The sequence below is a fragment of the Sphaerodactylus townsendi genome, linkage group LG13 (assembly GCF_021028975.2).
Source record: "Sphaerodactylus townsendi isolate TG3544 linkage group LG13, MPM_Stown_v2.3, whole genome shotgun sequence".
Classification (NCBI taxonomy): Eukaryota; Metazoa; Chordata; class Lepidosauria; order Squamata; family Sphaerodactylidae; genus Sphaerodactylus; species Sphaerodactylus townsendi.
In genome coordinates this window covers 24,995,397-25,010,972 of record NC_059437.1, presented here as the reverse complement: position 1 = coordinate 25,010,972, position 15,576 = coordinate 24,995,397, and positions in this window count along the sequence as shown.

Sequence of the window (15,576 nt, the reverse complement as noted above, 5' to 3'; positions counted from 1 at the left end):
CCCACTTTCTTGTTTTGTTCAACTGCTGTTGTGTGGATGCAGAAAACTGAGAGGAGCAAGGGAATCCTAACAAAGTGAAACGCATGTTGATTCCCCTCACTTTTCCTTCACTACCTCCTCAAAAGTCGCACTTTAACTCATCTCAGAAATCATGGGGAGAGTCTGACCTGAGAGCTCAGTGTATTCTGAAGAGGTGAAAATGTGCATAACTGAGAATTCAACCTGAAGGGAATATACACTGAACATGAAGGAGACTAGTAAACATATGTAATGGCTCTCCAAGTCTCCTGACCTGGAGCATCAAGAACAAAGAAATGGCTAGCAGGGACACAGTGACACAAGGTTTCCTTCCATTCCTCCACTCAAAATTGTAAATTTGTAAGGTTAACAAATTGTAAATTTAACAAAATCTGTGAAGTTTTACACCCATTTATGTGGACCTTCGAGCTGAAAATTTGAGGTTTATTAGCACAAGAAGACTAGATCAAATCAAGGGACAGTTTATGTAAGCCAGCATCCTGTTCCCCGATATTGCCCATCTACATGCCTCCAGGAAAAATCCATTAACAAGGCAAGAATGCAACAGCCCTTTCTCTGATGACTGCTATTCAAAAAGATACTGCCTATTATTATTGTGTAAGTTCAAAGTAATTCCACTAATGTATCTATAACAGAGACTTGGGTCCTCATGATCTGCTGCAGATATCAGCGGAGCAAAGCAAATTCCATCAGATTTACAAGTGTTGAATGCCTGTTAGATAGAAATATGGACAGATGTAGAATAATTAATGTGCAGGCAAGGTAGAAGGGACTGAGGGACTATCAACTGAACACAGGAAGCATTCAGCAGGGAGATTAAGAGAACAATTTGGTGGTATGTTCTCAGAGGAGAGGGAAAAATCATTGAAACCATCAGCCTGAGTTGCAGCTGTTGTTCAAAGAGTAAGGAAAATACTGAATCCCTTCTCTGCCATGGAAGCTTGCTGGGGGATCTTGGACCAGTTACTAATTCTTGGCCTAACCTATCTTACACATTTATTGTGAGGATGGAACAGAAGAGAGAAGAATGCTGCTTTGGGGAGAAAGGCAGGATATAAAAGACGTAAATAAAATAAATTAAAATAAATACTTATTACTCATAAGGGCTTTATGAGCTGCCTCTAACATATCCTGCCCACTGTGCTGAACATGCTGTTTGGATATGCAGAAATGTCTCTTTATTGGCACTTGATGATGAACTGCGGGGTCCTTATTAGTTTGGTTTTTGATGGTCAATGGCTGCTCTAAACCACAAGATTAGGTGTCCCATATCCCACTGGATGAAGATTAAAGAGAACGTATTTGTTCTTTGACTGTAGGGAAGAAATGGGGAAAAAGTTGTCTGAGTTTGGACCTGATTGGGAGAAGATTGGTGGGTGTTTCCCAGCTAGTAAAAATGTATTCCTGCAGATTGGAGGGCACTGGACTGCTGTTGTTTGGCAGTGACGAGGCAACTATGGATGATCTTCTGGTACAAAAGCAGTTGTAAATATTAAAAATCAATTAATCAGTTAAATGAAGAATATGATTTTGCTTTATATCGTCAGTGTGTTGGTTCATCTAATCCATTACTGTCTGCTCAAATTATTGGGGTTACTTGAGGACTCAGGCAAAAGTGTTTTGAAGCCCTGCCACCTGAGATCTTACCCAGTTGAGATGGAACCTTGGCTCCTGTGCATATAAAACCTGTGTTCTACCACTGAGATATGGATCTTCATCTACTTATGTGCACTGGTTCCCCACTGGTTCCCCATATGTGCAGCCTGTACATTTTTAAACAGAAATATCATTACTGAAGGCACCATAAAATCATTCTCCTCTTAAAGTGACAGAGTTCCCCAGAACTTCTTTTCTCTACTATCCTTGATTTGTTTCATGATCTATTATTTCACAAAATAAGCCTCAAACCTCCTCCAAAATTTAGCGGTCTTAATGTTTTATTCAAGACCCCAGTGCATGACCTACTGGCAATGCTTCGTCAATGCAAACAGTATTCTTCTATGTTTGAACATCTGATAATCTGAATACTCCTTCCCCCATCCTAAAAAAAAAAGAACTAATCAGGATCCCACAGTTTATCTCTCTTGCATCAGTCAAAAAATAGACAGCTTTGACTGAGAGGAGAATTCAGATTTTATTGAGGATTTCATTCAGTCAGCGACATTGATGATGTCAATCAAAAGTCAGAAACAGTCACCAAGTAGAGATATCCCTGGGAAAATGGAGAGTAGAGAAACTGACACTATATATATGTTTTGCTTCAGTTCTCATCTCCTACACCTACCTTTTGATGCTGATAATGTAAATGACAGTAGTTTAAAACCATCCAGATGGATGCAAGATTGACCCAGGAGTAATTTCTTTAATAATAATAAAGAATTAAAGAATCAGCTTAACACTTTTAAGTGCCATCACTATGCAACCAACTCATAGCAACTCAAACCCTTCATGGGGGTTTTCAAGGCAAAAGAGGAGTAGAGGTGGCTTTCCATTACCCTCCTCTGCATAGCAACCTGTGTTTTCCTTGGGTTTCTCCCATCCAAGTACTAACCAGGCCTGACTCTGCTTAGCTTCCAAGCTCTGACCAACTCAAGCTAGTTTTGAGTACATTACTCTGAGCAAATTACAATTTTACCCTCCATCTCTTCTGAACGCATCGAGCTGCTTTATACAAAATCAGTCCATTATTCTATCATTGTTGGTACTGCCTATTCTAAGTGGCAGGAACTCTCCAAGGTAAGAAGAGGTCTTTCACCCAATCTACTATCCAACACTTTAAGCGGAGATGACATGGAATGGACTAAGGTTTTCTGCATGCAAGGCAGATTTTGTAGTCCACCTTTATCAATGGGCTTCAAGGCAGATTACAAAAAGTGAGTCAGTACAATTACCACAATGGGCCATTCAATAAACAATGAAATAGCATTTGGGTTGTAGATCCAACCAGAAGTCTAAAAAAACAGAACTAAAACAACATGACACATTCAATTATGTAAAATCACACAACAAGATTCAACCCACAGCAAACTATACACAGTAGTACAAAACACAGTTCCAATTAATTTAATTTATCCAATTCAATTAATTTAATTTATCCAATTCAGTTTTGCATATTATGGAAAGCCAAAAGAGTGGGGGCCTTCTTGAACTATTCAGGCAGATCATTCCTCAGGATGGGGGCTGCAACAGAGATGGCATGCCTATGGGCAGTTGTTGATTTTGCCCATTTTCAGGTTGGCACTTGCAGAAGGGCCTACTTGAATGAGCAAGGTCCTGAAAGACCTTCTGATAGCCAATATTTTAACCTGAGCTCAGATGGGCAGCCAGTGGAGTGACTGTAGAATGAGAGTAATACACATGTTCTATCAACCTCAAGCTACAGTATTTTGCACCAGATGGAGCCTAGCTGGGTCAGGGCCAATGCCACAGTTCTGGGACCCATTGATGGAGAGGAGGAAGAGGACCCTTGGTGAACTAACCCCCTTCCTTCTCATCTGCAGTTATCAGAAAGGACAGGGAATGGGTGCTGGGATTTCAACTAGGTTTTCCATGGTGAAAAAGATAGCATGGTTCCCCACTACAGGTAAAAGTACAGGTAAAAGTTCTCTTTTCAAGATGTTTCCCTTGTTGAGATAGCCTGCCCTGAAATTTCAGCATGAAGCTTCACCTGCCTTTGATGGGGCCAGTCAGTCGTGATCCCATGGAGTTTAGCTTAGCAATATCACTTCCCCTCTCTCTGAATATAAATTTATAAAGTCACCTTATACTGAGTCAACCATCCCTCTAGTCCAACATCATCATCTGTAGCTGACAGAACCCAACAGTTTGAACATCACAGCTTGGATCTGTTTGTGATCTGCTGTGCCAAAATTTGATATATGCCATTGAAAGGTAGGCAAATCCTTATTTCCTTTCGTGTTTTCCTCACCGAGTTTATGCTCCTTCTGTGCCTTGCTGTGTTTCCATTCACACTTTGCATCTTGCTGATTTCTCATTTACATCATAATATTGAGTGCTGTTTACACTGAGACACACAAAGGTATGTTTTACATGCTACTGTGGTGCAATCATTAACATCACACTGCCAGTCCCAGAGAGGTTCAGGAGTCTATTCAGAACAATCCATCTGTCCTCTGTCTGCTGCAGAGGCCCCCCCCCCCCCCCCGGACCTGAATAGTGCAGCAAAGAAGAATTCAAAAGGTATAAAACAACATGCTAGAAAAGAGGTCTTAAATAGCAAACTAATACATGGGGCAAGTTTTGCTTAAGACGCACTGTTGCTGTTGTTGATGATAATTATAATGATGAGACAGACTCCAAAAACAATGTATATTTAGCTGTCCAGAAGTCCAAGGCTTGAGCCTCATACCCCAAGGCTGGGATCCACTCAACAGTGACCTGAGATTGTAATTCGAGTAGGCCTCAGAGCTGTTTTCAGGTATAGAAGGGAACAGCTGTGTGTATTTGGTTAATATAGTAGAGTTTTCCCAGTCATATACTGCATTGAGTGCAGTAAATAAATCTACCAGGAAGTATACTGTGGGGGGGAGGTGTGCAACATTAGTCAAGTAAATTTTCTTTACATTTCAAATTACAGTCAAAAGAAAGAAAGAGAAACCTAATCTAAAGAGTACTTTTCACTGTCACAAGTGGCCAGCTAATCTGGCATCATGTGTATGGAGGTATGAGGCATTGTTTCTACTGGAGAAAGATGTGACTCTGTGAAGATCCTTATGGAGGGTGGAAGAACAATAGACATACAAATAGAGGAGAGGTCAGAGAGCAGTTGTCAAGTCAAGAGAAAGAGAGGAACATCCCGTTCAAGGTGATAACAACCACAGGCACTTACAGGCAAAGCTGTGAAGTGAGGGACCAAAAAATGGCAGCTGAAACAGGTTTGGCGACAGCACAGGAAGTGAAAAACAGGCTTGTGGTTTTGGCAGGATACATAAAATGATTCAGCATGATGGAGCTGTGTGGGAAGCTGGCTCAGAAATGTTTTAGCAAAAAGAAATACTATAAAAGCGTTTTCAAATACAACAAAGAAAAAGTGCTTTGGAAACATTTCCAAAACCAAAGGGGGAAAAAACAATGAGGAACTCTACAGAAGATACATTTTATTTCTAGCCAGAAAACATTGTAAATGGCATATATGGAAAAGCCAGAGAGAGAGGTTGGCCAAGGAGCTCACCCTTACACCTGCCTCTTTAGCTTCCCCTGAATGATGCTAGGTATACTTTCATTTTTGTCCTTCCTTCTCTTGCATAACCAATAGGGTTACTAGACAATGACTGAGGGGTGGGGATGCAGGGGAAATGTTACAATAACAGTACATCATTTGTGGGGGAAACCTGGAATAATATCACTCTGCTCTAGAAATCACTAGGAACTCTATAGTTTTATTATCATAGAGTTTTCAGCAATTTCTAGAGCAGAGTGGCATAACTTCCAACTTTTCTCTGGAAGTGATGTAAAAACTGTCATGGTGACACCAATTTTTTAAGTCATTTTTCTTTCACTGGCCAATGGTTCAGTGGCAAGCAGTAGTGGTTGCTAGCAGGAGATTACCTTCCTGAAAACCTGGAAAATATTACCTGCTCTGGATAGGAGGCTGCAGTTCTCATATTCAAAGTGTGTTTCTAAAAGCTTTTGGAGTTATTCTGATTGGAAACTACCTTGAGAGCATGTACATATTCCTACAAAAACTGCTGATATAATTTTGTTGCTCTCTTTCCATGGGTTAGCTTACATGGTTCTTCCCTCCCTTCCTATTTTGTTTTCACAACAACCTTGTGAGGTACAATTAATTGAGAGAGAGTGACTGCCCAAGTTCACCCAGTGAACTTCATGATTAAGTGGGGATCCTGATATGACACTCTAACCACTACACAACACTAGCTCTAAGCTGCAGGTCTATTAACATTAATATTATCTGCAGAAAAAAATATCTTGCATACCATGGAGTTTCCCCTTCAATCAGAATTCTCTCTCTTTCTCTCTCCCCCATGTCAGCGGTGTCTGGCTTTTCCAAACTGCTGTTTTTCACACAATTTGTCAAACACTCCTCTCAAAGCCCACCCCTGCTGATGAATTGCAAACATCCATTCTGCAAACATCCGCAGCCTCTGCAGAACATTAATGTTCCTGTCTCAAAGGCCTTGATTCCCATCAGGTGCCATTTGAGGGAAAACCACAATAAGAGACTCATTCACAATTTTTTTGTGACAAATTCACTGCACTTAGAACCTACTGCTGTTGTGATTTTATAATTGTCATGTATGCTGTTTCTTTAACTGATTTTATCATATTGCATTAATCTGAGCGGAATGTCATTAAATGCTTTGAAGATCTTATTTTTTAAAAAGGGGGATTTGGTGCAATACAAATTGAATCAATCAATAAATAAGGGGGAGGGGCTGCTTTGACAGAGGAAACCCCCAGTAATCCAGGCCTTGGGCACACAGGCAACAAGTGCTATTTGGATCCCGGCTTTTTTTCCTGACTGTGAAAGAGTGACACCCATAAAGTCACAGAAGAAGAAAGGTTCAAAAGATCAGCTTGAATTTGAAAGTAAGGGAGTTCTGCCAATGATGCTCTAGTAATCTAGTTGGAAGGAAAGAATGGCCTAACTCAGTTGTTAGGTCTGACTTGAATCGCCATGAATTTAAACCCAATTGACTTCTGCCAACCTTGTCACAGATTAGATTTGAGTACACCCTTTCCCTCTGAAAACTAAGTAATGTGGGAATTGCTTGGTTGTTTTTGTATTTTTAGCATATCATGTACAGAAAGACATTTAGGCCTTACTGGTTTTCTGTTAAAGCCCAGCTTGGATAGGAAATGCTTTGCTTTTCATTTAAGGAGACTGCTAGGGGTATGCACCAATTTGTTCAGTGTTTTTTTATAAAGGTTTAATAGGCCTGGAATTTATTTTTGCAAAATCCAAAAAAAGACAAATTTCCATATTAATATCCCCCCCCCCAAGTTTTTTCCAAAAAAAATCAAGTCAAGTAAACACTATGAGAAATCGGGGGTGGGGGGTTAAGATAGAGCCACCAAATTTGTAGCATAGCTTTAGGTGACTCTCCTTATAAGAATCCCCAAATTTGTTAAAGATGAGGTCAGTGGTCATTAGGGGGTCTCAAAGGACTCCAAAGAAACATACCTTTGTTTCCAACAGAGGAAAAATGAGGTCCAATAAATTTGAATTTCCCCTGACCCAATCTTTATCAAACTTCATGGTTCTTGTAACAAGAGTCACCAGCAGCTATGCTGCCAATTTGGTGCCCCTGCCTCAAAAAATATAATACAAATGCATATTCATTGTGCAAATATTTTCCAAGAAAGACACATTTTTTGTTGCAATTGATGGGAAGCTAGTGACTTTGAACTGACAGTTTCTAAGGAATTTAATGGATCACAGTGCACAAAGCTTTCAAATTATTGCAGACAATGACTAAACACATTAAAGCATTCCCATCATTAGTGGTAAAAGTTACTCAGTACCACTCAGTGTGGAGTATTGGTATTAAGAGGCAGATGTGGTATCTCCTATCTTCTGCACTGAGCCCTCTCAGAGAAACAGTGAATTAGATCCAGCTCGTGGGTAGGAAGAATGCATAGAGGAGGGGGATAAAATTGCCCCTTCTGCTTCTTCCAGCAGTGTGTCTCCTCTCCACTGTCAAAAGGGGGAGAAGGCCATTTTGTCCCCTTCCCCTTCTTTCCACAGCCTTCCAGCCTGTGGCTATTAACCCTCATGGATCACAGGACCCCAGAAATAAACTTTTCTGGAGTCAGGAGAGATTGCTGGATGGAGAGGGAGGCCTTTTGCACACCCTGGGGGATAATTTATTGGTGGCGGAGGGAGGGAAGCCATGAAAGAAGAGATAAAGCAGTTAATAGGTTTTAACAAGTGGTTGCATGTTGCCTGATAAGAAGTCAACCATTTTTATAGGCCCCTGTGACCTTAATGCTTATGAATTAGTGATAGGGGTTTATATAGCTCACTGGAGAAGCAGTATGCACATTTTCTAAAATAAATAATGAAATAGAGTTTGCATTTTAAGAGACTTGCTGAGAGGTCAGTCAAGGTCTCCTTCTCTCCCAAATGACTTTGCCTTTTCTCCCGTGCAGTCCTTTATACTCGAAACCACCTGATAAAAGCCCTGCGTGGGGAAAGACCAATTTGCTTTGTGCTCTGTAGCATGTTGTCTTTGTGGACATCACACTGTGAATACTAAATAATAGTAAATGGTAAATTTATAAGTTGTTTTTAACAGATCTGAGGGATTATGGCAATTGTAGAACGGCATCAGGTTAGTTTCTCTTGTCCCCTGATAAAATGATGAACAGTCTTCCAGAGAGGGTTATTGCAAGACTACCCGAAGCCAAGGCTTATAACCTTTGCTATTCATTCAACAACAAACTTGTATAAGGGACATTTTCATTCGGACACATTGAACCCTTTGCATTCCTCAGCAAGGAACCCGAACTACTTGCCCTTTGTTAAGGCAACTGTCTACGTTTTTTTAAAATGTAAAAATGTTGTAATTCGTACTTGTCAAGCGTCTTGCGCCTTGATTAGTGCAACAGCTCAGTATTGCTTTGTGGGATTGCAAATCTTCCCCTTGTTCAGACGGAGGGGTTTTGAGCATTCTTCAGGGACTTCTGTCTGCAATGTAACATTTTTGACAGCCAGCCTTGAAAAGAGCGGGCAGAGAACCTAGGGGACCTCAACATTTCCAGGCAGATGCCTCGATTTTATTTGGGGCTCTTTAAAGAGAAGGTAGCCCCATCTGCTGGTGAAAGCATGATACTGCAGTCAGGGCTGCCATTTCCTTCCAAAAGCTCTCACCAGGGATCTTCCTTTCCCAGCAGCTATTGCAAATTTGTTTTCATGCAAAAGCAGGGTTTGATTAGCTATTTATAGGTAGATTATGTTATAAATCTTTAAGTGGCCTTTAAGATCGTTTCACAAGACTTTAAAAATAAATAGCGGCAAATAGAAGTGGCATTGTAGAACTGACAGCTGTTCCCGCTGTGCCTTATTTTTACAATACAGTGGGGGGACCCACAACTCACTCCGGTGCCTACAAATGGTGTGCAAGAAAGATTAGTTTACACTATGTTTTCGAAAAGATAAGGGAACCCTGGACAATTCACAGTATCTCCCTCTATTTTCCTTGCAGCTGATAGAGTTTTTGATAGCAGCCCCCCTCACCTCCCCGCACTGGTCATTTCTGTAAGCAGCCCTAGGTAGATACTTATTTACCTGTCTGCTAAATAGTCTGAAAGCAATGCAACCTGCCCTGGGTCCTAGCTTTCTCTTCTACCTGCCTTAGCTGTTGTGTTGCTACAGATAGCTGTTAGCTAATTATCTATTACTGGCTACTCTCTCGTCACACAAGAACTATAGCAACTCTGGCATAGCAGCAACCCAGTGCCCAAAGGATGCACATGGTAAAATGATTTGATTGGTTTAGAAACCTTCATAGAAATTAATCAATTAATTTACTCCTCACCTTGGTTCCCTGAGCATTGAAACAGATGCTGTTTTAACATAATTATTCAAGTGGAAGAAACCTCGTTCTAAACCAATTACCAGAATTAAATAGCTAATTTTTTTTCACTTGCTGTTCAGAGTTTTAAAAATGATTATTAGTTGCATTCTTTTCTGCTCCTGGAGTACAGTTTTGAGAATGGAGTGGAAGTGGAGAGTGAAGCGCCAAGTCCACCCACAATGCAACCAGCGGATAACTCCTGTTGATACAGATGGTGTTTGCTCTAAATCCATTTTTGTCTCTGGTTTGGGAAGACGAGGTGGTGGCAGAGATCAGCTTCCCAGGAGAAAACGGCTGCTTTGGATGGTGGACTCAATCGAAACCCCAAACCCCACCCTCTTCAGACTGCTGCCCCTATAAAATATGAAATTCCTCCCCAACCTAGAACTAGCAAACCTATCACAATCTCTGAGGGCAAGATCTGGCATGCTCTTCCCAACAGTTCACCCCTAACACATATCTTATTAACATATTTTCCCTTCCAATCGCTTTACCACTTCTTCCAGGTATGGTACTAATCTTGCTTCTGAGCTGTAAAACACTTTAGATATCCTTAACAGGAAGGTGGCATATTACTTAGGTATTGCAGCTCAAATCTTTTTGACCACATTCCCTAAAGTGGTTTGAAAAGTAGAAGGCCGTACTGCAAGAGCAGGATTAAACATACAATAAATATTGGCTACATCATTCCTATAGCCTTTCAAAAGAAGTGTCCTGAAGTGTTTCTCCTGTAGCCCTGTTCCCTTTACTAAAATGGCCTCCTAAAAACTACTGTGGCCCCTCATTATGGGAGAAGGGAGAAGAGAGTGGAGACCTCTGAGCTGGGATACGAAGTTGCCTCTGGCCAAACTTCTTGTCAGTTTCTGGGACACTTTGTCTCGCATGACCATTGACATTATTGGGGAGAAAGAGTTCAGCTGAGGCCAGCATGCGAGAGCATGAAAGTATTTTGAAACAAATAAATATTTAAACAAACAATGGCCTGTTCTGTCTCATAGTCCAATGAGATCAATCAGTGTTACAGAATTTCCTTTTTACTGTGCATCCTTGTTTAACTTAAGCACTTTTAACTCTTAACTCTAGCGGTTCTCAACCTTCCTAATGCCGCGACCCTTTAATACAGTTCCTCATGTTGTGGTGACCCACAACCCTAAAATGTAACCATTTTACAGATGGAGAACACTGATGCATAGAGTCTTAGATGACCCCTGTGAAAGGGTCGTTCGACCCCCAAAGGGGTCCCAACCCCCAGGTTGAGAACCACGCTGCTTTAAATCTTCAATCCCATATTTCTTGTGCCTTTTGTATAAGGCCATCATATGATAAATGTTTCCTCTGCCTGCCCTCCATTCTTAGAACAATTCTGTGAGGTAGCTGAAACTGAGAGGAAGTGATTAGCCCAGGCTCATTTGCTGAGTAATACTATTTTTGTAGTTTGGGAGTTTATGTTCAGAAATATATGTGTGGTTCACAAGAAATCTTGAACGTTACAATGTGATACAGCATGCAAGAAATTAACAAAAATAAAACATTTCCAATACTATTTTTAAAAAGAAAAAACAGGATTCCCTCCTCTTCCCCACCCCCCACATCATTTTTGCTTTACATCATTTCATAAAGTGGTCTTTAAGATACCACAATGGGACCCGGAGCAGGAGGCAGCGCCCGAGGGATGTTAAGCCCTGGCTGTTAAATAATAAAGCTCTTAATCATTACCTTTCAGGAGATTTGCATTGCTTTATTACTCTCATATGGACAGTTCAGATGTTCATCTCCTCCTTTCCAACATTTATCTGTGCACTATAACAGTCATTGTGCCATTACTGAGAATCACATAAACATGGCTTTAAGTGTGATGTGGGGCCTGTTTCTTCTTGTTTAACGCAGGCAACCAGGGGGAAAAGAATCATGCAGCTTCATTCTTCCTCAAACACAGCTTTTTATTTGAGTTGATGCGGTATTGTATCATAGTTCAAACTAGGCATACGTCTCAATAGCCGTTGATTGTATTGTAGAAATGCAGTGAGCAGATATAAAAGAAGGGCCTGTGCTGCTTCCTCATCAGAGGATTCTTTTTCCGAGATAGCTCTCCCAAATCATTTCAACAATTGACAAGAAAAATCTATTTGGAGAGGGCACTTTTCTTTATTAATATCACTGGCTTTTGGTGGCACCTGAGTCACCTCATTTCTAACAGGCAGTAAAGACACAAAACTGAGGAGACAAACACAATCATTCCTAGACTTTGAGGTCATTAGGTGACACCCTGTTTTGTGTGTACTGTCGTCAGGAAGTTTGTTACAGGACAACTGAGGCAGGACTTTGTCAGCGGTAGCACGAGATGGAGACTCCTCTCTATCGAGAAGCTTCTGATGCCATCCACTCTGATCCAGTCATATCTCTTCTGCCTAGTCTTTGGGTTTGGGTAATTGACGCTGAATTAGGAATGAATAGGAATTTTGTTAGTGACATCCTAAAACTACTTCTCTGAGGTTAAGCCACATAGAATAGAGGGAGCAGGATTCTGAGGAGATTGCCCTCTGTATCCCCTTACACACATAGTTAATTGCATAGGCTGTCCTGAGGCAGGGCCCAGTTCCTCAGACATGCATGAAGCTCATCAAAAACTTATACAGGAATCAAATGTATTGACCATAAGTCCGCTGCTTGTTTTCTCTGCAATAGACTAAGTTGGAATTTGAATTGAGGATGTCTGGGTTGTCGGACTGTTTTGCCGTCTGTTGTTTGGGTGGATGAGAATTTGCTGGTTTCTGCTAGCTAGCTGTTTCATGCTGCCTTACTTTGTTCTTTGTCCTCCGGTTACTGAATTGTTTTGTTTTCTTGGCAGTCCAATTTCCCTCCAGGATCTCCTCCTTCTCTGGCAGAGATTTACCAGGACCTCAGACATGCCTAGAGGCCTCTCCCTTTGCAGTCTAGTGAGTAGTTGAGTCTTTCCTCCCTCACCCTTTCTGGACCTGCCTGGCTGAGGCCGTTTCCGCACGGGCAATTAATGGCGGCCTGGAGACGGTAAAAACGCCATCTCCAGGCTGCCATTACGCACAGAGTAAGCTGCATCGCAGCCGCGCCGCCCTCAGCGCCGCATCCGCCCATCGTAGCCCGAAGACCAGCAAGCGTTTCCCCAAGAGCTTTGGAAGCGCTCTTTGGGGAAGACTCCACCTCCCATGACAACCAGCCGCCAAGTGAACGGTAGCAGCTGTCAGCGACTCGGTGGCGTCTCTGAGACCTGAGGACCCGGCTGGAATCTGGCATTAGCAACAGGAAGACCAGAAATTGTCCTCGGGGCTCGGGCGCGCCGTTGAGGTGCCTGGGGACGCTTCTCGTCTGGCGCTGCTGGAGCAGGCGCCAAGAGGGTTAATAGCGGTTCCAGGCTCCGGTCGCGACGCTGAGGGTCCAGGACCGCCCTGGCTGCTGGAGCAGGCGGCGCCAGAGACCGAAGTGTCCTGGAACACCAGCGTCATAGCCAAGTCAAAGGACCATGCAGCAGGTTGGCGAAGCGCCGGCGCTCGCGAAGCGCCCGGCTGTCCGGCTGTTTACAGGACCGTCCGTGCGGACGGTCCCAGCGTCGTCAGGTCGGCGTCATAAACGCCAACCCGGTCGCTTCCGCCTTCGTGCGGAAACGGCCTAAGGGACATTCCTTGTCCCTCCAGTTTGAGGACTAGACTCTGAAGACTGGTAAATCAGCAAAAACAAAGTAAATTTAATTTGCACAGAGACTAAGCTGGTGTGTCTAACTTGACGCCATCTTGCCCAAAAGTCAGGTAAGAGCCAGGGCCAACATGGCTACTCCCTGGGTCCTGATACATAAAAGCATATTTTACACCAAAAAGATTAATAAAAATATTTTAACAGTGCTTTTCTAAGTAGAGTTACACCTTTCTAAATCCATTGCTATTACTGGGCTTTGAAGGGCATAGCGCTTTTGGGTTGTACTGTAAATAAGCGAAGTAGAAGGCCCCTAAAGTGGCATTAGTGGTGTAATAGCCACTGAATAAAATTTCCATTAATATTTAGTGCCATATGGCTTGGCATTATCATGCAGAATACCCATGCCGCATCTTTGCAGGACCCTGTATTGGAGGAATGAGGATAGCACATAAGCAAATTGTTCACTATTTATGCATGGAGTACAAGCCAAATGGAGCCTCGCCCTGCACACATGGGCACAATTCAAATCATTTAACAACCGGTTCCGGTGGTGGGACTCAAATAATTTAACTGCTGGTTGTTTACAAGCATCATTTTAACAACCGGTTCTGCCAAAGTGGTGCAAACCTGCTGAATCCCACCACTGATGTTTGTGACAGCTCCCATTTTGACAATGTCCCATTGGAATCAGGCTTAAAGATTCTAGAATTTTAGAGGAACCAAAATGTTCCACTTGGTGTTTTCTAAATCAAGCATGCAGAATATCACACTACTGCCAGAATATCCTGCAAAAAACGGAAACGAGGATTAAAATCCCAACGCTAAAAACAGAACTCTCATCCAGTACTTTTAGGTTTTGCTCATTCTCCACAGTACAATACAGTTCTTAAAATGTGCTAGGAATTGTAAAGAAAATGGATGCTGCACAACTGGGTGACACTGGCAAAGAAACAATCTAGGCCAGTCACACACTGGCTCTTAATTGCTTCCCTTCGGTGTTGCAGTTTGTTAACCCGGAGATGGTGCCTGGAAATCTCCTGGAATTCCAACTGATATTGAGATGGAGGAAATGGCTGCTCTGCATAGTGGAATGTGGGGCATTGTGTGTCACTGAGCTCCCTCTCTAGGCTCCTCCCTCCCAAAAAAATCTCCAGTAATTTCCCAACCCAGCTGGCTAAAAGCTGAAGTTTAATTGCTAGGGCATTATGATCAGATAGACATGTCTGTATTGGGCCTAGGGTTAAGAGATGACCATTTTCAGAAAGGACTTTTCAAACAAAGTGCATTATTAATGTACCAAGCATCTTTACTTACATACACACACACACACACACACACACACACACACACACACACACACACACACACACACACATCCATACAAAAAACCAAATAAATGAATCCATCTTACTATCTGTTAGGAAAAAGACATGAAAAAGTTCCTGTGGAAAAAAAATGCACTCTTGATGCAAATTGTGGGGTGGGGGATTTAAACGAAAGGCTGTTAAAACCCCAACTTTCTCCACAAGTTCTCAGTGGTGACCTTGAAAGTATAGATTGTTGAATTATAACATTGGAACCGCTAGATGTATATAGTTCATTGATTGTGGGAGACTGGGCATGTAGTGGTCTCAAATACATTTTCAGATGTTTCAATCACAGGGAGAATTTGGGTGAACATTACACATTATAACTCTAGGAACCCCAGTGCAACACTGAATTTCTAGTGCTGGCTCTCTACGCAACTTCCACACCTCCATGATCTTCCTCCATCCTCACTTTCGCAGGCTTTTTTAAAGGCAAATTGTGACAATTTTTTTTGTTTTGCTTTCCATCTTCTCAGCCCACATCTACCTGTCGCCACCAACACAGGTGTCAAACCGTCTGGCTGATGGGGTTAATTGGCACTTGAAAACCAGTCACTGTATCCAGATCGATTTGTTGTTGCCCTCTTTCACTCCTTGTGCAAGATGACTGCATTTCTTTATAATTATTCAATGCTAAGTTCATGGGTTTGGAAGCTGACAATGCAATCACAGGAAATGGTGTTTGATTTGTTGCCATGGAAACATATTGCTGTAGATGTGGTCTAATCCCATGACAACTCCGTCTCTTCAGAACCATTTCTTTCTCCTTTTTTTCTGACATAATAAAAATCTGATCAAGGTCAATTTTAATAACAATCTCTATTTCCTTCCATTTATTTTCCATGCTACTTTTAGGGCTTTCCGAGGGGGGAATCTTTGTTTGCTTTTATAACTGAATTACAGAAAACAGTTTTGAATATAAACCAAGTACTATGTCATATTAA